This window comes from Corvus kubaryi, unplaced genomic scaffold (genome assembly GCF_017639235.1).
Source record: "Corvus kubaryi isolate FWS band 111438036 unplaced genomic scaffold, C.kubaryi_AGA036_p1.0 split1-65, whole genome shotgun sequence".
In the NCBI taxonomy this organism is placed as follows: Eukaryota; Metazoa; Chordata; class Aves; order Passeriformes; family Corvidae; genus Corvus; species Corvus kubaryi.
Window position 1 is genome coordinate 8597484 of NW_024582080.1, and position 23892 is coordinate 8621375.

General features: G+C 41.6%; 1 protein-coding gene across 5 annotated transcripts in view; it reads left to right on the forward strand.

Annotated features, from left to right (window-relative positions):
- ATP8A2 (ATPase phospholipid transporting 8A2) overlaps nucleotides 1–23892 on the forward strand; it is a 320936-nt gene that overhangs the window by 221001 nt on the left and 76043 nt on the right. The window lies entirely within an intron of this gene.

A 23892-nucleotide genomic window follows, 5' to 3' on the forward strand; every position in this document is an offset into this window, starting at 1 on the left:
TCGCAAGCCTGTCAAAATCACTCGAGAGTCTTGTGCATATTTAAAATAGGGGATTGCAATCAGCAATTGTAATGATTAAGGATTGAATAAAAGTTATTCTTTTTATGGTAAAAAGTTATTCTGTAGAGGTGGAACTGCTTTCAGATTTAGCAGAAAAATGTATTTGGTAGTAAGTTTAGACTTCAATGCAAAGATGTGGTTTATTATACAGAAAGAAGAAAAGCTAGCTAATAACTTTAAGAAATCATATGCTTAGATTGCTACCCTTATGTACTAGAAAATGATAATAAAGAAGTCATGTGTTGGCAAGCTGGTTAGATTTTTGAGATTACTCCTATGTCTGTATTCAACAAGAGCAGTCAGGTATGATTTTGTTGCTGTTCTGGCTTAATACATATTTTATTATCATGTTCTAAAACACTGAGGATAATGGAGGCTATAATACATTTTCATGGACAGCTTCTTACAGCCGAGAGTGACAGCTGACAGGCTGGGATCAGCAAATAAGTGACTGACAGACAAAGCCTCAGTCCTTTCATAGTATTTCATGGTGATCTTTGCATGTTTCACAGCACATACAGCATTGGTAGCTCTAATTCACATTTTCATATATTGGGCAGGAATTTGACTTGAGTATCGTGCAGAGTCGAGAACAACTTGTCCTCCACAGCAGACTTTAGTGCTGCCATTAACATGTCAGCCTTCTAAAATGCAAACAATGTGATGAGCTGTTGCTTCACACATAAAGGGTCAGACTACTGGATTTAGCTTGCTGTTGCCTTTTTTTTTTTCTGAAAGTGACTCTCTTATTTTTTATTGCAACGTAATTAAAATTCATGTTGTATTCATCATCAACATTTGCTCCAGCATATAAAACCACAAGTCTTGGAACAAAAGCTTCATATTAATAAGGCTTTGGTTTTTCTTGAGTATGTTTTTAGAAGGTGTTTGTATTTAACCTTCGGTTTTATGTTCTGATTTTCTGACACTATGACTCGAGAAGTGGTACTAATATCTTGCCAAGATGTAACAATCTATTGTCCTTTTTTTTAATGGAGAACACGTTTACCTTGACTGGTAGAGGGTCCAGTCCAGTACTTGTGGAGCTGTGTACCTGGATCAGTAATTACCAATCTAAAATGTCGTCAGGTCATCATTCTAGAAAGATGATTTTTGAATTCAGGCAGTCAGAAATAAGCTGTTTTATGGCTTTCAGTGTGTGCTAGAGGGGATCAATATCATTCTACCAGTTTTCTTGTATTTTTGAGAGAAGGAGCAGCAGTTCAAAAATGTGGGGTTTTTTTCTTCTTTTTTCTCTTTTATAAAATCAAGGAAAGCTCCCAATGTAAAGGGAGCTTGTTTATCACTTGCATTAACTCCCACAAAGTCTCTTGAGTAATCAGTTGCTGTCATGAAACCAGCTCATGATGAAATTAGCTGGGACTGTATTAGGTTCTAGTCAGTCAAATGAGTTGCCTGGCTGCTTCCTAGACTTCAGCAATTTCTTTACTCTTGCTGTATTCTTTTGTCCATTTATAAGTAATCAAGGTGTCTTAAAAGCTTTGTTCTTGTTTCAGATCTTGCTAGTGTGTTTATCTTCAAATAAACTGAACTCCAGGATATTTTAGATCCTCATACTATGCAAATCTAATAGCACTTGAAGGGAGCTGATTTTAACTGTAATAGTCATCTAGCATTTGTGCCAGCCAGGACTTTGTGCCATCAGTAGAAGGCAGAGGAGGTGCAAAACATTTTATTCTGTCGATTAAGCAAATGTTGGCATGAAGCCTAGCAGACTTCTAAGTATGTGAGAAGATGCTTTGTTTCTGCTGGGGTTTGTTAAACTGTTTGCACTAAGTATTTCTTTCTCTTGCCCGTAATATCTTGAGCATTTTCACAGGGAAAATAATACCATTTTTCCTCCTTGAGGGCAAAGGGAAGCAACTTACTTATTCTCTCTTGTCAGAGTCAACATATTTCTTCTGTTTCCACTACCATATTCATAATGGAATACGTGTGACATATTAAGACAAAGCTGTGATTAAAATCTCAATAGTCCTTAATAGAAATTTTCCAATAGTATGACATCTGCTACTTTGGAAACAAACTATGTCTGTTTTGGGGGAACTTTTTCAAACACACAATTTCTCTTTAATAGTATTAGAAATAATTATGTAAGAACAAGGAAACCCTCTGGTAGCTCTCTTGGCTCTTCTGAATATTTAAATTTTTTCAAGTGAAGTTTTTTTATATTTGCAGAGAACAGTGATGCTGAGAAAAGTTGGTGCCTTTTTTTTGTCTTGCCTTTGGAGCCAAGGTGCTTTAATGGGAACTGATTGCTTTTGAATGGTCACTTCCAGATGACAGTATTTTTGTATATGAAATATACATGAAATATATATATAATATATATGAAATATATGAATCCTTTCCCACCTTTTGATAGTTATGACTTACCACCACAGGTTTTTGAAAGCAAGTGGATGTTTGTGTTTTTAAAAAGAGCTACCTAGTCTGATACTCACTAACTGGAAGAAGTGGTACAGAAATGTGCTGCTCTGAGGGTGTGAGTTCCTTTTTAATTATCGTGTCCCTGAACTTATGGGGCTTGTAGCTCATGACCCACTGGTATTTTGTTGATGAGCACATTAGCCACAGTCCTGCCCTCATGCAATCTTGGGTATTTTGTTTGTTTGCCTGGGGACAGAGATTTGGTGCCCTGAAGGGAACAGTGAGCGCTAACATTTGTGCTTATTTCTTACATATGTCGTGCACATGGTGCGAGAAATATGCTGCTCATGCTCTGTTCTTGTATTGATTTCTTCATTAGAATTGAAGCATACTTTAGATTCATGGGAATAATATTGCACTGTATGGGATTAAAGTCTATGTGCGGGTATTCCTACCCGCACACATGCCTAAATACCTGTAGCTGAAAGCATGTGTATGTGTACAAGAGGATGCTATGAAAGTGATCATGCTTTGAGTCTTGATCTACACATTATCTAAGATGAAGAAAAACAAGTATCTTCTTTCCCCACCTTGAGCTGAAGTTTTTAGGGTTTTAAGGGAGAGTAGGGTTGGCAGGAAAAGGGGTATTCCTATCATCCCTTTGAAGCATCTGCTGTTGTTGATGAAAGAACTACTACTTAGCTGTGATTTCTTTTTTCCAGATTATTTACCTTAATATGTGTTGTGTTTTGTGTCTGCCTCATTAGTTGTTGTTACCATTAAAGAAATATATTTAGGAAGATGAGTATCAGTCTCATTCTTTCTGCCTGAAGGAGAGGGGTTTTAATCTGGTTTTGAGAGAGACGTGTGCTGTGGTTATTTTAAAGTGCAGGTTAGTGTTTCTAATTTTTTAGACTTCTACTTTGTGCTGTATGTGGTCATGTTGCAAAACCAGGGTTTAAGAATCATCTTGATTTAGGACGTCATTAGGAGGCCCATCTCATCAAAATCTCATGGCTGGAGGTTTTGAAGTTGGAGCTGGTGCACTTCCCAGTTGCCTTTATACAACTGCATTTGAGAGAAGATTCATCGAATCACAGTCCAAATAATTTTGCCACCAGCATAGCTGAAACAACTCCATGTAAGAGCCATTTTCTTAGCTGTAATGGCAGGCATGCTTTTATTTCCTAGTGCTCTGCACGTCCTTGACAGAAGATACTTATTTCTTTTCCAGTTAAACTGTCAAATTCTTGCTAGGTTATTTGTCTGCTTATGAAGACTTTTAAAGAAGCTGTGCATGAGCTTTACGTGGATTGAAGGTGCCTTTTAAAAGATCCCAGTAATGGAGATCTGTGGTTGATCCTGTGTAACGTGGCAGTAGCAGGACTTGCTTGTATTAATGATTTGTTAAGAAGACATCTATGCCTCTTTCAGCAAAGCTTCTCATTCTTCTGTGTGTATGCCATTAGCAAGATGGGCTTGCCTTGACTGTTGCACTATTGTTGGCTTTTGAGGGAGAGAGGTGATGTAGATAGGAGGGTGTGATGGACTCGGGTTGCACAGTTGGTTTTGTAGTTGGCCTTCAATCTGAAACTCTCTGAAATCTTGCTGATTGAGTTCTTACCAAAGCATGTGAGAAAACTTCATGGTTTTCAAGACTTGGAAACAACACGAAACAAGCCCCTAAAATCCTGGAGGCAAGATAATAATCATTGCAGTGTAATAAACAGGTTTCACATTACTGCCCATTCAAATCCACACTGCAAAGATGACAGCTTAATGTACATTTTCGTATTTTCCAGAATATTTTTGTCTTACTCTCTACGTTTGAATTGTTTTCCAGAGGTCTTGGTGGCTGTTCTTTCTGGCTGCTCATATTTCCACAGTTTGGTGCTAGTTAGAAAACTGGCTGTTCTGATTGTGGTTTGTTTGTCTGCAATCAGTTGCACATTACACTGTGGTGTCAACGTTTTGGTTGGGGAAAATGCTTCATCCAGCTGTTATGCGCAGATCAGACTTCGCCTGCAGATTGAGGTCCTTAATGCCTGCTGGTCATGTTTGTTTTTATTATTATGCACAGAGGTCTCTGTGGCATTTGATGTGGTTTTGGAACGTTTTCTGCAGTTTTGGACTAGTCTCTGAGCAGACAAATTAGACTAACGAAGCATGCATATATTTTTAAGCATCTGTTGAAGGAGTGGATTTGTTGTTTTTATGAGCCACACATGGCTTTCAGAAATTAATCTCTCACTTCTAGATCTCTGGCATTGTGTTGTACTATGTCATACACCATAAAGATGAAAAAATTGAGATAAATGAATATTTTTATAAGTCCTGCATGTGAAACTAATAGATTAAGCATGCTTATTTTCTGCAAGTAAAACATGCCCCCCAAAACATGCCCCTTTACCTATTTGGCAACTTTGACAGAAACCTGTTCTAAATATTTCTAAAAGATGTCCCAGACTTAATTTCTCCTCCGGAAATATTTTACAAAGGCTTTAAAGCAGGACTGTATATGCAGCTGTGCCCAGCACTGTGCTGGCATTTCCTATATAGAGACATGTGAAAATAGCATTAAGCCAGAAGCATAAATACTCATTCAGGTTTGGGAACTGGCAGTGCAGAGCGAGGCGGTCAGCTGGCTTCAAACTTCTCTAAAGTTTTCATGTGCTCACCTTCACTTCTTGATTCCTGCTCTGCAGAAGAACTGTTGCTAGCAGGTGAGTGTGTTAGATGGGAAGTGATAGGAAAGGGAGTGGTTGTGGATGGTTACCTACAGGTTGTATAGATGGTGTAGATGTGTCAGCTGGTTTTTCTTCAGTGTTGGGGTATAACCTGGGACACTAGGCACACTGTCTGGGCAATGTCAGTTTGGAGATCAGGTAGCCTTAACAAGTGTAGATGCTGCTCAGTAGCTTAAATAAAAATACAGAGCATTTACACTTCTGTGTAATTGGCCCATTAGGCAGATTTATTGGCTTTGGAATGGGGAAGAGCAGTGCCCAGGAACAAGCTCCTTCACTCAGGATGGATTTACCATTCTATAGTAATGGACTGTGCTTCAGAAATCCCTTTTTTTTTTTTTTTTCAATTTGGAGGTCAGTGTTGCTTCATGTCCATCAAAATTTTTCCAAATAGCTTTATTCATATATTTAGAAGTAGCAAAGCCTTGTTGCGAGTTTGTGGAAAGATGTTTGGAAGATATCCTGTTCCGTATTTCCTCAATTAGAAACAGCTGGGTTTTAAATATACAAGAGCAGCTACTGTATTGCTGTATTGTACCAGAGGCAGTGTGTACTAATACTCATGTCTACAGAAAAAGTCTGTGTTTTGAGCCTTGTTGACAATCAAGGACAAACTAAGAACGTATGACTTGCCATACTGGATCAGAGCATTCCTGATGTAGGCTGTGTTCTGCATTAGAAGCTTAAGGAGGAAAACCAAGCCGCTCTGCAGTGTGGTTTTGTCATGTATGACAAGCGTTTGTGTGCATCTCAGTAAAAGAAAAAGCTGTTCTTCTGTTGGATAAGTGGAAAGTAGCCAAGCAGATTTTATGCCTCTTGTGAAGCAGCACTTGGCCTCTGCGGCATCTTTTGCAGATGGAGTTTGTAGGTTAGCAGTGTCTTGCGCAGGCTGGGCTGGGGCAGTGCAGGGAGGTGTGGGTCTGCCTCTTCATGCAGTCAGTGCTGAGCACTGCTCTGCGAGCTTGCCAGGTGTGCAAACCGGACGCATTTCCAGGTGCTGTGAAGGCATCAAGCAGTATCCCTTTCCTACGTGGATGTTGTTGCCTAAACAATCTGGCATGATGAAGAAGGCCATGACAAAGAGGATGTGAAAGCAGACTGGCATGCTGCCATTCCTATAATCGATAGGATAGAAACGAAGGACGGTGGCAGGGTAATTGTGTACGTAAGATGTTTTTTAAAAGAGTGTTTAAACTCACAGCAATGAAGCTGTGACTCCTTTAGAAAGTAAGAGGAGGAGCAGATGGGATCTATTCCAGAGGGCACGAGGTGACTGTCTGTGAGTTGGAATTAGTGGTTTTATGGCTTGCTTTGGTCACACTTAAGTCACTTTGTTTTCTGATTAATGCAGGGAAGCCCAGATAGCAGATATTTGGGGGTTGGTTGGGATGTTGTTTTTACCTTTGTTCCTTGGGCACAGAAGGGTCTTGTTATGTTTTTATTTGAATTTACATAATATAAAGGGGTTTGTTTGTGGAAGATTTTTTGGTTTATTTAGCTGAATTTGTGCTCCATGCCACTGTTTCTTTCCTTCACTAGTGGATTTCATTTTTGTAAGAGACAAGCATAGCTATTTCGCATGGGAAAATATTTTCAGATCAATTTGAAACATACCTTTATTCCTTTTCCGCCCTAAAGTATATGTTTCATGAGATCATTTTTTCCCCCCAATTGTGTTATGCCAGAATTTGATCCAAAAAGCCCTGAGGAGTAGAAATGATCTCTCTTATATTGTTCTAAGGCAAGCATAGGTACACAGGCTTTAGTAGTGAGGCTGGAAGGAGTACAGCCCTTCCAAGTGCCCTGGCTGCTGCTCTGGATCAGCTGGAACAGCCTGGCCCCCATCGCTTTCCTGTTAACTCAAGAGTTGACAGCAGTGATGGTGTCTTGTGCTGTTTATTGGCAGCTGTAGCAGGCAAAAAGCAATTGAACACAGCCACTTCTCAGAGTGCCTTTGGGCTTTTGAGTCTGTCCAGGAAGTCAACTGCACCCATTTGGCTTGTAGAGTGTAATTTCTCATTTGGGTATCTGCAGCACTTGAGCTGGTGTTCTTATACCAGTACTCTTGCCAGAAGGTAAAGGAAGGAGACTGTCTCCAGAGAGCTGTGTTTTCTTTAGATTAGTATGTGATTCAGTAGGATTGATAGGAGAAAAGGACAGAAGGATACAGGTGCTGTCCATAACATAATGCCTGAAGTGTGGAGGGGTTGCTTATGGTTACATGTACCACCACCAGTCTCTGTAGCATAAAACCCAGCAAGGGTACCTTTCAGTAGGTTGATACTGGAAAGCAAGTTTCTTTCACAATTAAGAACTGCAGCCTCTTGTTGAGCATCTTGCAGAGCTACATCTTGCAGATCTGGACACATCTCCCTTTTCTAAGATGTGGCTGAAGGCAATTTCATGCTTATGGTAGAGTCAGCAAGCCAGTGCAGAGCAACCTTGGACAGTAGTGTTGTCACACGCAAAAGAGGATAAGCAAGTATAAACATTCTCTCTCTTTACCATGGAGTGCTTTATGACGGATGCTGGGTGAGGAGAAGGAAGGATTCAGTACAGTGCCTGAAATGTAGACTAGAAGTTAGACCCAACATGTTTTTTTTGTTTTCAATAAATTATCCCAAATTCAAGGTGTCAAACAGCATTTCTCTTCAAGTCCTACTTAGCACTTCTTACCCTGTTCAGTATCTCGGAGCTGGCAGTTCCTTTCAAAAGAAGTGAGCTAGAATAATATTATATGCAAACTTACTTTCATCATCTCATTCTCATTTGGATTGAAATGGTTTATATCTCCTTTTAGAAGATTTCTGAGAAAGAAAAGGATGAACACCTACCAGCCATCAGCTTCTCCTGTAAAAGGGTGTGAGCTGCACTCAGTACTGAGCAAAGGACGTGTTGAGGGAGTGAGAGTTTCCACACCGTATACTCAATTCATTGCTTGCCATGGGTGCTTGAATGGGTGTACAAAACGTGTGAGTGACTCAAAGAGATGGATTCTATGGTTGTCAGAGTGTAATTTTATACTTTACAAAAAATGGCTGTCACCTTTGCAAGGACCTCTTTTGTGCAATGTTTTGGAGTAGGCATCTGTTCTAGTAAGTATCTACAGGGTTTTCTTTTGGCACTTCTTCATTAGTACTCTGGTTCCAGTATCTATCTAAGCTGTTGCTTGCAGCATGTTATCCAGCAGTCTGTGTACATTCATTTAGAACCACCATTATTTGGCATTTTATTTTCAGATATAGAATACTTCTTGTTGTGGAGTTTTGAAAGAATTTGTAAGAAAGATACCGAAAGGGATGTTTTTAGGCTATTTCTATTTCAGAGAAGCATTAAAAGTAATTACTTCAAACTTTGCTTCAACAGAAGCTGCATTCAGGGAAAACCCTTCCCAATTCAAATGAAGTTTGTCCACTCTGAAACAGAAATCAGGAATTTCTTTGATAATGTCACACATTGTGCTTTTGTAAAATTGGATATCAATATAAAAAGAAATTTTAAAACATGGAGGGAGGGAGAAGTGAGTGTATGGAATAACCAGACAGGTATCTGGTGGGGAGCAGAACAACTGAAAATAAGGCTCTGTCAATCAGGTGCCTATAAAAAGTGCTGTTATTTGGGGCTTGGCAAAATCTCATTTAGCTGATATGTCTCAGCATTACTGTTCATTTGGAATGTACGTGAAGAGCAGTTAAACTCTTGAATCACTGGCATCCTCACACAGACCAAAACATGTATGAAAGGTAGCCATAAAATCCAAAATGTTTTCCAAAGACCCAATTAAAGTTTAGTGACAAGTGTATTTGATTTCAGCTGTGTGTAAGGAAGAAAATGTTAATGAGGAGCATGGAATTATATGGAAAAGTTGGAAATAGCCAGAGAGGGACTGAGAGGGAGCTTTTAAGTAAAATTACTGAATTTAGAGTTGGAACTGTGAAGAGTAGGTGTGGTCTGGTCTCCTGATGTTAAAAGAAAAATAAGTGTCTGTCAGCTTTTTCTATGCAAGCTAGCAGAATTGTTTAAAGCCATGTATAGTCTGCATCAGCTTCTAGTGAAAGTGGCCTGCAAGGACTCAAGTTTAGCTGAGTGCTGTCACAGGCAAGACAAAGTAAATGACAGCCTCTAGTGGATCTGAATATTTCAGGACCAGAGAGATTAACGCTCCTCCTCTAATTATTCTCATTTGCATTCTCCCACTGCAGCCTTATGTTCCCTAGGTCTCGACTTCTCATCCCTGCAGGGACGTCACTGCTGGCCTGGAAAAGCTGGGTTGGTTCCTGCTGTGGCACTACAGTGTTGACCACCTGCAAGTGTTACTGGTGAAGGTCCCTGGCCACAACCCAGCATTCGTGTTTATGTATGTCCCTGTTCTCTGGGATCTTCTGCCACTTCCAGGATCTTTCCTGCAGCTAACATTTTCAACTTCCTCTTTCCAGAAATTCTGCCCTGTATTTTTCTTAAGATAGTCACTTCTTTTCATGGACTCTTCTTTGTGGCATAGAACACCAAATACCTGATTTTCCTCATATAAATAGTCTATATGCAGAAGCACAGCATCATGATCTGCCTTGTGATTGGGGGTAGCATTTCCTATTTCTTAGTTAGGGAATTCAGGACATACCACTTCTGTTTAGTTCAAATATTACCAAAATTTGCAATCTGTGCCAGTTGCAGCTAGAGCAGGCTTCTGCTTGATTGTTCAAAATTTCAGTTTTGCATATTGAAAGATATACACATACCCTCCCCCAGTTCTTTGCTGCCTTGAAGCTTTAATAGAATCATAAAACCATTAAGTTTGGAAAAGACCTCTAAGATCGTCGAGTCCAACCATTAATTACCCAGCACTGCCAAGTGTCCCCAAGTGCACATCTGCATGTCTTTTAAATACCTTCAGGCATGGTGACTCCACCACTTCCCTGGGCAGCATGTTCCAATGCCTGACAACCCTTTCAGTGAAAAAACTTGTCCTAATGTTCAATCTAAAACTCCCATAGCACAACTTGAGGCCATTTCCTCTTGTTCTTACTACCACTTTTTACCTGGGGCAAGACACTGACCCTCACCTGGCTACAACCTCCTTTCAGGTGGCTGTAGAGAGCAATAAGGTCCCCCCTGAGCCTCCTTTTCTCCAGGCTAAACACCCCCAGCTCCCTCAGCTGCTCCTCACAGGACTTGTGCTCCAGACTCTTCCCCAGCTCCGTTGCCCTTCTCTGGACATGCTCCAGCCCCTCAATGTCTTCCTGGCAGTGAGGGGCCCAGAACTGAACACAGGATTGGAGGTGTGGCCTCAGCAGTGCCGAGTACAGGGGCACGGTCACTGCCCTGGTCCTGCTGGCCACACCATTGCTGATCCAGGCCAGGATGCCATTGGCCTTCTTGGCCACCTGGGCACACTCTGGCTCATGTTCAGACAGTTACTGACCAGCACTCCCAGGTCCTTTTCTGCTGGGCAGCTTTTCAGCCACTGCCCTCAGCCTGTAGCTGGGGTTGGTGTGACCCAAGTGCAGGATCCAGCACTTGGCCTTGATGAACCTCATGTAATTGGTCTCAGCCCATGGATCCATCCTGTCCAGGTCCCTCTGTAGAGTCTTTCTGCCCTCCAGCTGATCAACAATCCCACTCAACTTGGTGTCATCTGCAAACTGGCTGAGGGTGTGCTTGATGCCCTCTTCCAGACTGACGAAAAGATACTGAACTCGATTGGCCCCAGTACTGAGCCCTGGGGAACGCAACTGCTAACCAGCCACCAGTGGATTTAACTCCATTCCCCACTACTTTCTTGGCCCAGCCATCCAGCCAGATCTTTACCCAGGGAGCAGTGCACCCATCCAAGCCATGTGTAGACAGTTTCTCCAGGAGAATGGTGTGGAAATTATTGTCAAAGGCTTTACTGAAGTCCGGGCAGACAAGGTCCACAACATTTCCTTCATCCACTACACAGGTCAGCTGGACTGTTTCCTCTCTTCTGTATTGTATTTCCAGTAGGCATCTGGTAAGTTGAACTCCCCCACAAGAACAAGGGCCAATGATCATTAGATTTCTCCCAGCTTCTTATGGAATATTTTGTCTACCTCTTTATCTTGGTTGGGCACTCTATAATAGACTCCCACCAGAATATTTGCCTTGCTGACCTTTCCCCTAATTCTTACACATAAACCCTCAACCCTGTCATCACCGTCATCAAGCTCTAGATATTCATAAGGCTCTCTAACATACAAGGTTACCCCACCACCTGTCCTTCCTTGCACATCCCATCTGAAGAGGTTTTAACCATTGCAGCACTCCAGTTGGGTGAGTCGTCCCACCACGTTCCCATTAATGCGTCATTAGCTTTCCTACTATGCAGTGGTTTCCAGCTCCTCCTCTTTGTTGCCCATGCTGTGGACATTGGAGTAGATGTACTTCTGTTGGACTAATGATCCTGCTAGCTTTTTGGGGCAGAAGCCCTAATTCCTATGTGACCATTCTCAGGAGCTTCCATGGTTTCTAACTCATCAGTAACGCTTGCGTCTTTGCTGCTGCATGGACCTCCATCCCCTACCTCCACTGAGACATCAGACCAAAGAATTTCAGTAGCACAGCATCCCTTAAACTTTGGCGTGCCACCCCCAGGCTTACATCTAGTGAGCATGGTTTTATCCCTTTCACCCTTCAGATCTAGTTTGAAGCTCTTTCAATGACATCTGCTAATTCTGGTGCAAAGATCCTTTTCCCCCTGTGAGACAGGTGGATCCCGTCTGTTGCCAGCCACGTTCTTGTGAATGTTGCTGATTAAGTGCTGATGTAGCAAATGTATGTATCACTAAAGATTTTATTCATTGTCTCTAACACTCTTCCAACAGAAGTATATGGCTTTTGTTCTAAGCCTTTCAAGCCTCACGTGTTGCAGTGTGTGAGAGATACATTCTATATAGGGTAATAATATAGGGGAAAACAGACTTCAGTAGTCACATGGATGTGAATGTTTGGACAAACATTTTTGGGCTCTGCCACAATACATTGGGAACACTGCTTTGGTCTGGTTAGCAGCATAACAGAAGCTTCCTGTGTGTGATGTGTCCATACAGTGCCTACAGGGCTTGTTGATGGTGGGACCCCTTATGCTGTGGGTGCAGAATTTCAGATTTCTGAGGATTGAAGTGGGCTGGAGACACCTGTAGAAATGGCTTACTAAATACAGTGTGTGAACATTAATGACTGTAGATATGTTGTAACATCAGCTGCTCTCATCTGTTGCATCAGAGCTCTTTGCAAGGCTGGGACTTTGAGTGATTAAATGCTGAAGTCTCTTGCTAAACTGACAAACTTGCATTGAACAGAGCAAATAAGTTCAATTTAACCTTCTGGATACTCATTAAGGGGATCCTGGGCTTTCCATAAACTAGACTGTAAGCAGGTGTGTACAAATTCGTCAGCTTGAATGCATCTGCAATTACTTTTTTACACCAGAATCACTTTAGATACTGCTTTAAGACAGACTATGAGAGGGGTTGTGTGAGAGAAAGAAATGTCAAGAGGGGCAAAGAGAAACAAGAGCTTTGGAGGACATTGCCTGAGTTATATTATGCTCATTAATTCAATTTGAGGCAGGAATGTGTGTAAATAAACCCTGGCAGCTGCTGCAGCTCTCATTTCTGCAGGGCTTTGGCAGGAATGCAGGGGCCAATGGATATGAAATCCTGGCTCTCTTTGAGAAATTGCAGGCAGACAGCTCTGCAGCCAGAAGAAAGAACAATCTAAGATTTACTGAGAAGACGTAATCGTAATCACTTCAAGCAGACTTGAAGAGTGTGGAGTTTCAGACATGCAGATTTGGAGGTAAAATTAGTGCAGACAAAAACTAAGTCATTGGAAAACCATGGGGCTTACCTAATTCTCCTGGGTTAATGGCATTATTCATGTTCCAAATATTCAGCCTCAAAATGGAGCAGGAGAACTGTAGCTTTGGTGTCTTCAGAGTAACCTGAGTCTGGATATTCACAAGCAATTGTCTGCAGGTAGTGTAGCTGTGCTATGTACTGAAAGTCAGATATGCTGACCACATTAAGTGAACTGGCTTGTGTCCCAAGGAGTTTAGTCTTTGGTGCTCTTCCTGATACTGGATCCCCACGAGTGCCTGAAGAGCATTCCCATCACTTCACATGGTCCGAGAATGTGCGCTCCCCCTGCTTCCCTGCCAAAATACTCAGAGGACAGATCCCTCAATGGGTGCTGCAGAGCTCAGGATGGGGAGAGGGACAGTTCTGCAACAGTTAAAAAGCAATGCCGGATTTTCAGATCAGTGGATTTTTCAGCTGTGTTTTTTTTGAGTAGTAGTAGTTGCTATTGGTCTGAAACTGATTTGAATATGAGCTTGATATATCAGCTACATTTCAAAAAATTCTAAAAAAGCAAAAAAACACCAAACAAACAATGTGAACAGTCCATGACCAAAGGAGAATCCTTGGTTTTGCTGGCATTAATCTAGAATTTTAAAGAACAATGTCACCTAAAGCCAAAATGGTTTTAAAGGCACCCAGATGAACGCTTCAATAACAGTATTAGAGGTAACTATTAATTGATTATATTTTACCAGACACTTAAAATCTGACAGTTATTTTATTGATCTATGAAAAAGCAAGATTTTTTCCTCAAATGGAAACTAGCTTTTTTTAGGCCTTTTTTTAATCTCAGTTTCATTGTCTTCAAATATTTGCATATCAAAAAATTTAATTTTGTTAAAAGTGTGCTGACAAGGGAGTTTGTGTGAAAATGAGGTCTAGTAAGGTCAGAACTATAGAGCAAAAGCTGCAAATGGAAGAACTTGACCTTAGCAATAATAATAATAAGAATGCTTAGTATTTGAATGTTCATTGGGGTTTAGAATAGCTGCTTTACTTTGCACATTAGATAAATTAGTGCAAACAAAGGTGTCAATGTATTTAACTGTAACTTTTGTCATTTAACAAAATTTGTCAATAACATTTTCCAATTATGTTTTCTAAATAGCACTTTGAAATATTTATGTACTCTGACTTTACCACTGTCTTTTTCTGTAGTACAGGCACCTATGTATGGCAGATGATAAGCGAGGAGGCATCCAGGGAGTGTCACAAACAATCAGATTAACTATTTGGATTTTGAACTGGCAGCTATTTTGTTAAATAGCTATGTCTCTAGCAGAAGCAGAGCTACTTGCTATACATTGACTGACATTGTAAGGTTTTCTTACTACTCTTCAAGGAAATCCATGAACAGACCAGAGGTTTTGTGCCTTTGAATTTGGAGTACTGATGGACATTTGGAAATACAGGTCACAAAAACAGGGAACTGGAAAAAGGCAGCCAAACAGTCAAGCAAGGATAGACCCCGTCACACATAACACTGGCATTAATTCTGTTGAAAGTGGCAGCATGCAGAAGTTTACTGATCTTTCAGGTAGTTTCATTATAAGCTTGTCATAAATCTGTTTCTTTTACAGTGGAAAGTATCTGCTTGAGAAGTGGTGGTCAAAACTCAGGGCAAACTGCTGAGACACTCAGTATGTTGTTTTATGCTCCCCTCTATTTTAAGCTATTGTTTACATCCAGTGTTGTTATTGCCCCTTTCAGCCCAGCTCACCCTTGACACTGCTAGCTTCAAACACCATCTAAAGTGTGATTTAGCAATAGAAGAGCAGCAAGATCTGCTCACACCTGCTGTCTTTCAATAGCTGCCTCTGGGTCAGTAGCCTCTGGCTGGCTTTGCCATTCTTGAGAAACTTGAATTTTAATCTTTTTCTCCTGTCAAGAGCAGCATAAGGAACACTCTTTCATCAGTTTCAGTACAGTGAATCTGAACACACATGTCCAAGTCCCCTGGAAGTCTCTGCTTGCTGCTAGTTTTGGCTGGAATAAAACCAGTTGTGATTTGTATTCTCCCTCTTGTGGGCTTCTCTGCTGATATACAGAGAGGCATCCAGTGTTTAAAATCTGCACACAGCACAGCCTCACTGGCATGGTTGTTTTCTTCCTGCTTCTTTACCCACTGCTGCCCAGCACCGTGTGTATCCCCACACAGGTACACCGGGGTGCAGCTGCAATCGTTTCAGGTCACCATGGTTGTTGTCTTGCACCACGTTTTGTGTACATTTGGATGCACACAGCACTTAAAACTTAATTTCTACTAATACACCTGCATCGGTTTGTAGGTAGGATTTTCTCTTTGTTTCTCTCATGTCCAGGATTTACACTGTTTTCTCTCTTGCTGCTCAGAGACACAGGAGGAGCAGCTTTTGCAGTGTCAAGTTTGACTCCTCCCTGGCTGGCTCCTTGCAGGGCCCTCGAGCTGTGCAGGGCTGGCAGCCGCAGTCCTGCTTCCCACTTGCTCCCTGGGCCCCTCGCACCTGTTCGGTGAACCACCTCCAGGAACGTCCCATCCAGTGGAAGCTGCTCCTTTGCCCCAGACTGTGCAGTGCATATTTCAGTAGGGCTTCAAAAGAGCAGAAAGGACTTGAGGGAGAAATTTTGTGAGCCGTCCAGCAGTCACAGCAGGGCCTGGAAGGGCATTTTCCAAAATTAATTAGTGTTGCTGTGGCTAAAAACTTACTGGAGCCCAGGTACAGCTTTGAGTGCTAACACTGCAGGGAATGCCCTGAAGAGTCATTTCAGCGAGTTCTTTGCTTCATATTTGATTCCTTCCTTTTTCCTTTTTCTTCCGGTGGGACTTAACTAGGACAGGAATCACAGCCCGGCTGAAACAGAATTTATCACAGTAGGATACATTACTGAGGTAGAGCTCTTTCTCCCTGCTTAGCTACTGCTGGCCGTTTGTGTAATCTGTTAAACAGTTTGGAAAGTTTTAAACTTTGTGCCAGAACTCTGCTATGAAACATAAAAAAAAATCTAGTGCTGTCTTAAACTGAAAAATCAATTTGATAGTCTCAAATGTGGCTGCACTGCTGTGCTTTGGTCATCATGGTGACATGCAGAACCCTTCTTTGCCACAGCTGCACTCTGCAGTTAGGATTTCGTATTCCAAAGCCCAGTAAGCCTCCTGTTCTGCGTCCATGGTCTGCCTGTTTTGGGAATTTTTATTTCTTAAATCAGATATCCAAGGAGGTCTTCTCGATGTATATTTTTTTCAAATGTGGAACTTTTTCCTTATAATCTATATTGACCAGCATTTGAAATTAAGTGGTTTTTTTAGCCTTGAGCCAGTGATGGATTTGAAAGCTGTCTTAAGATCATAAAGCAAGAAGCTGAATTTGATAGCAAGGGAGAAGGAAGAGATTCATTGATTCTTATCTTGAACATGGGACAATACATGCTTTCCACTAGGCAGTGTTGTCATGTATGCCATTTAAAACACTTGATAGGGATGTTTTTAATCAAATTAATTCCATTAAGAATAGTTTCCATGTTTGCTAAGGAAGGTGGAGGCTTCTGTTGTTGGAGCCCAAGGCTAGAAGGCTGAGAGAATGGGAATGTTAGTATGTTGAAGTAATTATTGCTGTGATTTTATAGACTAATAGGCTGTGACCTTCCTCTGCCTCTCACTGGAAAGCTGGGAATTTCCCCCTCTGTGGTAATCGAAATTTCCTATTGTTGAATTCTTACGGTGAAAAGATCCCAAGTAGCTGTTAACTTTCCTATAGAGTCAATCTTGTTGTGGGCTTGAGCAGTGTTGCTGTAAAGCTTCGGTGGGTTTTAATGTGACTTTAATTCTACCATCACTGTGTGCTTTACAATATGACTGCTACTGTAATTGCACATTTGCCTTCAAACAATAGCTTGCAGTGCTGTGTAATCTTTTTCATTACTTGGGTACATGTGTCATGTTTGATAGCGCTACTTACTGTGCTGTGTGCAAGATGATATATTCCTTGAAATCTTTTGGGGAGGGGCGTGGGGGTGTGGAATACAGTAACCATTCATACACATCGAATGTGTCAAGCTGAATACTAGAACATAGGATCATCATGGAAATGTGGTAATTTTTAAGCCTGTCTAAATTAGCTTTCTAGCTCACCGCATCATCCCCTGAAGTCAAAGAAATGATGCAGTACAGAGCCACCATCTAAATTATTAAAATGTGTTCCTTGGAGAGGAGATATGTTCATATATATAAGTCTAACTCAATAAAGATTTATTGGATTTTTTGATAGTAGGAACGGAGTAAATATACAAGAACAGGGGAGGTGGAGGGTGGAATTAGAGGGAGATGTATACCAGTGATCAGGTGGTGAAAAAGAAACCCACGTAATGAATAATATTTCTATTTAAGTAATATATACAGAAAATTTTGATGACAGTATTGAAATACTGTACTTCAGCTGTATGATACTCTTAGGAACTTCACCAGTGCTAGTTCAAGGTCATTCTTTTTAACCTGGCCGTGCCATTTTCCAGCCTTGAACTACTGCTCCAGTTTTGTCATTTTCCCATCCATCTGTTGTGTCTCCATTTGTCAGTGTTGATTTCCATGTATTCCTTTCCACTTTATTAAAGATCTTTAATGAAAGTGAAATCAAGATCTGATATAGCCACTCTGTATTCTTTCCTGCCACATCCAGCATTATTGTCCTCTTCTGCTTTTTCCTGCAGTCCTGCCCCAAACACGTTTTTTCTGTGTCCCAAGTTCTTTTGTAGCCCATGACTTCCTTTTATTCCATGTTATTGATTTCATCTGACATTTATCAAGCCACACTGTACTACTCTTTCTCATCCTTTTTTTCCTGTTGTTTCTTTATTCACTGTAATGTTGGTGACCCTTTGTGCAGTTTCCCCTTCTCTTCAACCAGAACTGTCTTCAGTCCAGTTCTGTCATCTACTTATCACAGATCTTGACTAGTTCTCAAGCCACTGGCTTTTATTTGTGTCTGTCTTTTGACAATTCTGATCATCATCTTTGTAGAAGCCACCGCTTGTCCCAAGCTATCATGTTAGTGTCTTACCACCTCAGTTCATATGGGAAAGGAACCTGGTCATAAACGGCAAGTTAGAGTTATCTTTTAGTTGTACAAGACACTGCTGAGAGAAAGTGAAGTAGGTCCTGACAGAGTGTCCCAGCAGAATAGGAACAGAGTAATGGACAGAGCAGAAGTTTCTTCACAACTGTTGACTTTGAGTGTTTCTAAGCAGTGTTTTGTGCGGTGTGAAAGGCAGGTGGCAGATACTACTGCCAGAGAGGGTACTGGCTGTATTGGTAGTCCAGGGTCACAGGTGCTGTGCAACATCATGACAGTGTTTTCCAGTTACACTTTGGTTCAGGAAAAGCAGTGCAGTGGACTTTAAAATATTATTTCTCTGTACTTAATTTCATAAAATACATGCTAGACAGCTCTTCATTCAAATGCGAGGTTGACAAGTATTTGTAAGTAGTGTTCAAAACAGATGTACAGCTGTAACATCTTACTAATAGTCTTCACCCACAGTTTGGCATAAAGATGTGTTGTAAAACTTTGTCAGGGGGAGAAATACATCAAAAGGGTTAAGAATCCATAAGCGATTAAGGATCAAATGGCTCCACAGAGGAAGAGGGAACTCAAAACTGAATAATGCTGTGAGCTTCCTTGGAACAGAGCATTGCCAGCTGCTGTTATAATCCCATCACTCTCAACAGGCACAAAGCAAGTCTGGGACAATTGTGTCTCTGGGTTCAGTATTAAATGAGCTACTTTTGAAGCTGGCATGCAGGGTTATGTCATCCTCTTGATGAAGTGGCCTGTAGCGTGCATCCTTTACACATCTGTAACTACTTAGGAACGCCCCTGAAGTTTTCCAAATGGTTACAAACCACAGGATGATCAAGAGAAGAGAAAGGATAGGGGAGTGGGAACACTGGATTTTATTATGAATAAGCTTTCAGTCTAGAGGATAGTAAATAACTTTAGAGGAGAGAGTTCTGCTCTGACTAAGCACTTTGCTTCTTCTGTTTTTTGGAAGCTAATCTCTTCAATACCATGTCACTGGATCTCCCTTTGCATGGCTTGTACCAAGCAGACACCTGGACTTAGGCCTCTTAACAGGCAGCATGCAGACTCAGCACAGTAATGATAGATGCACAGTGTGGTGTTCATACAGTTGTCAGTCTTCTTACAGGTACACTGGTGTAAGCTGAGAGATGTAGGTAGAAGCTGGGGAATGTGAACACCTGAAGGGCTTAGACTTGCTTTTTGGAAATCATTTCTCCCCCACTTGATTTTTCCCTTCTCTACCTGTCATGTTTCCTCTGCCCATCCCAGTGACTGTTGGTGTCTTTCAGTGCCTCATTCCTTTGCTCTGAAGAGATCAGGAAACAGGTTACCATTTCCCACCACACTTGCTGGTCTAAAAAGAGTAAGGCAGAGGTCAGCCCATCACTCAAGCTTGCAGGCCCTGATGAGCTTTGATGGGAATCTTAGTGCAGCCAAGTGTAGTGTGGGAAGCAGTAGAACAGAGTAAAGAGTTTGAGAAGAAGTTCATGCTTTTAGGCATGCCCTGATAGTTTTACTGAAACTGCCCTGGTGTGTAGATCGGACTGGAACACTGACTGGATCAATATCACTTTTCCAGGAAGAGTCTGTAATGTGTTATTTTCTTAATGCTGAATCCTTTAATTTGAGTCTGGCTCTAAGGGTCTATATCAGGAACTATAGCAAGTCGAGGGGCCTTCTACAGAGCTGTGAAAGAGGTTGTGGAACTCATGCTGTCCTTCTCTCCTGTAAAACTAGAATCCTGCCTCCGTCTGAGGTGCCAGCCTCTTTCTGAAGTGTTTTTGCCATGGTGAAGAATCCCCTTTCCTTTCCCGTACTGGTACAAAAGTAACTTGCTGGTCTGACTGGAGCCGTCCTGAATCTCCACATGGGTGGGCTGAACTGCGGCACCATTCTGGGTGCCAAAATTTCTCTCATTGCAACTCAGAATCAGTTCAAGAGCAAGGATGTAATCTAGCACCCAGCTGCCCCTGTCCACTCTGAATAACTTGCTGCACCTATTCTTTCTGAAAGAGTAAAATGGAAGGGATTAATTTTAAAAGGGGATTCAGGCCATTATTCCCTGAGGAAAAAGAGGGTTTAAACTCAGATTTGCAAATGCATTTTGGAGTTAATGAGCATTTTTTTATGCCCTTGTGTCTGCTCCTCAAAGCTGTGTTCTTTCTATGTTAATTATTCCCTTCCTTGATTACTCCAAACTCCACTGTTTTGATATCTCTAAGTCCTTGTAATCTTTCCAGGCTTCAGCATCCAAAAATTCTCATTTTAACCCATTTATCTGAACCTGCATCATTTCAAATTGCTCCTCAAGCTCCTCATGCACTGTTTCTAGTGTTGGCAACTCTTGCCAATTTATTATAAGCAACATGAGCCTGGCCTTTGCACAGGAGGCTGAAGGAACAGGAGAAAATTTGCAGTATACCCCCTCTGCTTTCATATGCTTTGGAAACTGAGTAAATCTCCAGCTGGTGTACTGTAGCATGAAGGAAGTTGCTCTGTTCATCAGGCAAGGATCCCATGTCTTCACAGTTGTTAGTGATAGTCATTGAATATATTGTACCTCTCAGCCTTTTCTGTTATTTGCTGTTATTTTGGACAGGTGACCCATTTAACACATCTGACAATTAAGCTTTTGAGGATGGCTTCAAGCCATGCTAAGAGTAAAAACTAATTGTATAAATATAGAGAAAATATGTTGTTCTTTTCCTTACAGCCCAAAAAATAGTCTATGCTGTAGGCCTAATTACCCCACCATGGTGTCAGAGGGCTTTGCATCTACCTACACATGAGATGGCTTAAAGTTAGTGCTGCTGTCTCCATGCTAGTGCAGAAGCCCACTTTGGCCTCTCTAGTATATCACATCAAGTACTGTTGTGTTTTGTTTCACTCCCTGGTCATGTCAGTACAGAACACCCTGCCCGTGCACCCGGAGTCACTCGGTGCCCTATACCTGGCATAGGAGACTGAGCCACTGAAGCAGTGGAGGAGGGTACTTTAAGCTTAGTGCCATACTGGTTTAGCAACATGGGTGAAACTTTGCCATCTGCTTCCACCTTCTGTGGCCAGCCTATCAGTGTGCTAGGTTTCTAGTTTCTTTTTCTTAAGCTCCCTTTCATGTTACAGAAGGCTGATAGAATGTTTGGTGTTAACCTTCTGACACTCTCAAGTCCTGACTTGGGTTAGGTCTTCTCCTAGGCAGTTCTGCAGCAGGGCACAACATGTTCCTGTATGTGATGAAATTTGTTAGTGTTGTTTCAGTGTCTCCAGGAGAGAGTCCTGAAATGAGAATACAGACTACTTAAATTTTGGCATTGAATTGAATGATGGTTTATAAGAGATCTTTCAGTATTGGCTACCTTTTTATTTCTTGCAATTCACCACCAATGTCATAAGTATTTTACATTTAGTTTTACAGCTTCTGAAGCTCAGTGGTCTGACCTCTGAAGCTCTGTTTCTGAGACTTTGTGAATAGTCCAGACATGGCTACACTGCTAATCTTTTTCTTTAATATCACTCTAGATCTTGCCAACTTTCCAGCTGAAACACAGGTCAATAAAATACAACCATGAATGTAGATTTCTACTATTGCCTTTGCTCCTGAAGTGTGTTGCCATTTCAGTTTATGTAGGTGTCAGATAAGCTCCTCCTTTGCTCAGTCATTTGAGTTCTGTCTTGACTCCAAATAATATTGCATGTTCTTTGAACTTTAATCTCTTCTGACTGGTTGGGTTTTTTTTTTCACTCGATCTCTTGCATGGTCAGATGGGCCATGTAAATTTGCACAAGGCAACTGAAAGTCTGACTGAAACTGAAGTGGCGTTAAATCAGGGGCAATTTTAAATCAGGAAAAAGCAATATTTGAGTGCCAATAATCAGGAGTTGCCTCCTGTGAAGTCAAACCAAGGTGAGATCTAACCTTTTATCTGAAGGAGGAAAAGGCTAGTGCATATTCTCACTGTGTTGCCAATTAATAAATGTTTTTAAGACAAATAATCTGCACTACAAAGATTTTCTTTTCAGTGGGTGTTTCCAGAGTCAGAGGAAACTCCAGTAGGCAAAGTTTATGCTATAGTGCAGAGGTGCATCAAGTGTTTTGAAGTAATCCTAGAATCATAGAATGGCCTTGGAAGGGACCTTAAAGGTTATCTAGTTCTAACCCCCCAGCTGTAGATGGGGACACCTTTCACTAGACCAGGTTGCTCAGAGCACCATCCAACCTGGCCTTAAACACTTCCAGGCACAGAGCATCCACAACCTCTCTCAACAACTTGTTCCAGTGCCTCACCACCCTCACAGTAAAGAATTTCTGTAAAGAATCCTAACATCCAATTTAAACCTGCATTCTTTCAGTTTGAAGCCATTCCCCCTTGTCTTGTCACTACAAGCTCTTTTAAGTAATCTCTCCCCATGTTTCTTGCAGGCTCCTGTCAGATGCTGGAAGGCTGCAGTTAGGTCACCCTGAAACCTTCCCTCTTCCAGGTGGAACAATCCCAATTCTCTCAGCCTTTTCTCATGGGAGAGGTGCTCCATCCCCCTAATCATCTTGGTGTCTCTCCTCTGGACTCGCTCCAACAGCTCCATGTCCTCCCTGTGCTGGGACCCCAGGGCTGGATGCAGCACTGCAGGTGGGGTCTCACCAGAGCAGAGCAGAGGGGCAGAATCCCCTCCCTGGCCCTGCTGCCCCACGCTGCTTTGGATGCAGCCCAGGACACCTCTGGCTCTCTGGGCTGTGAGTGCACATGGCTGGGTCATGTCCAGCCTCTCACCCAGCAGCACCCCCAAGTCCTTGTCTATCAGGGGGTACACTTATTTGGCCTTTGTGTCCTGAAGCGATTTATTTATGGAATATAATTTCCGTTGTGGTCAAACCCTTACTTTGTGTCTGAGTCACTCTCCTGTTAATTATTTGTCTCACACATGAATCTATCCTGCAGTCTTTTCCTTCCTAGGGCACCTGAAGGGGCACTTGGAACATCCCTTCTCTATCCGCCTGCTTGGTTCAGTAAAATGCGAGTGAACCTGAACTACTGCCAAGATGGGATCTCTTGCCAAACTTCTTCGAGTTTAGCCAGTGTATTCTGAATTTTAAGAAGATTGCTGTTAGGATTTGAGGCTGGAATGATAGAGTAGTTTAAAAGTCACTTTGTTATATCAAGACAGTATGATGAGCGGTGAGAAGTCTGCCGGAAGAACAGTACTGCATCCCTGGAAATGAATCATCTTTCATCCCTTGCTAGGACATGCTGCTGACATCAGTATGCCTTGTTTTTACTGTTCTCATCATCTTTTTAGACCAGGGTTTGAAAAGGAGATAAATACATGGCTTTTACACATACTAGATCATTTTATTGATACTTTTGATGGATTCAGAAGCTCAATTGCATTGAGCGCACTTTGCCTTGAGGGGTTCTTGACCTCTTGTGTTGTGGTCCTCCTATCAATCTTCATATTGTTTACAGATAAATATATTGGTGAGAAATTGGGCCAAGCTAAGAGCTCTCTGAAGAGGGACAGTCACTGTCTGAGCATGACTTCATGCCTTTGTATGAACTCTGGACTGGGCTGAATGTATTGCAGCCCAGACTCCTGTGAGGTGCATGAAATCTGTGAATTCCAGCATGATTAAGAGGAGAAACCTAAAGATGAGTCAGTAACCTGTGGTGCAGAAAGTAAGCAAGCAGGTCATCAAATTTTACAAACCTAGACAAATTGCTGATCCTGTTCTTTCTATGCAGCTTAGATACGGCCATTACCTCTAAA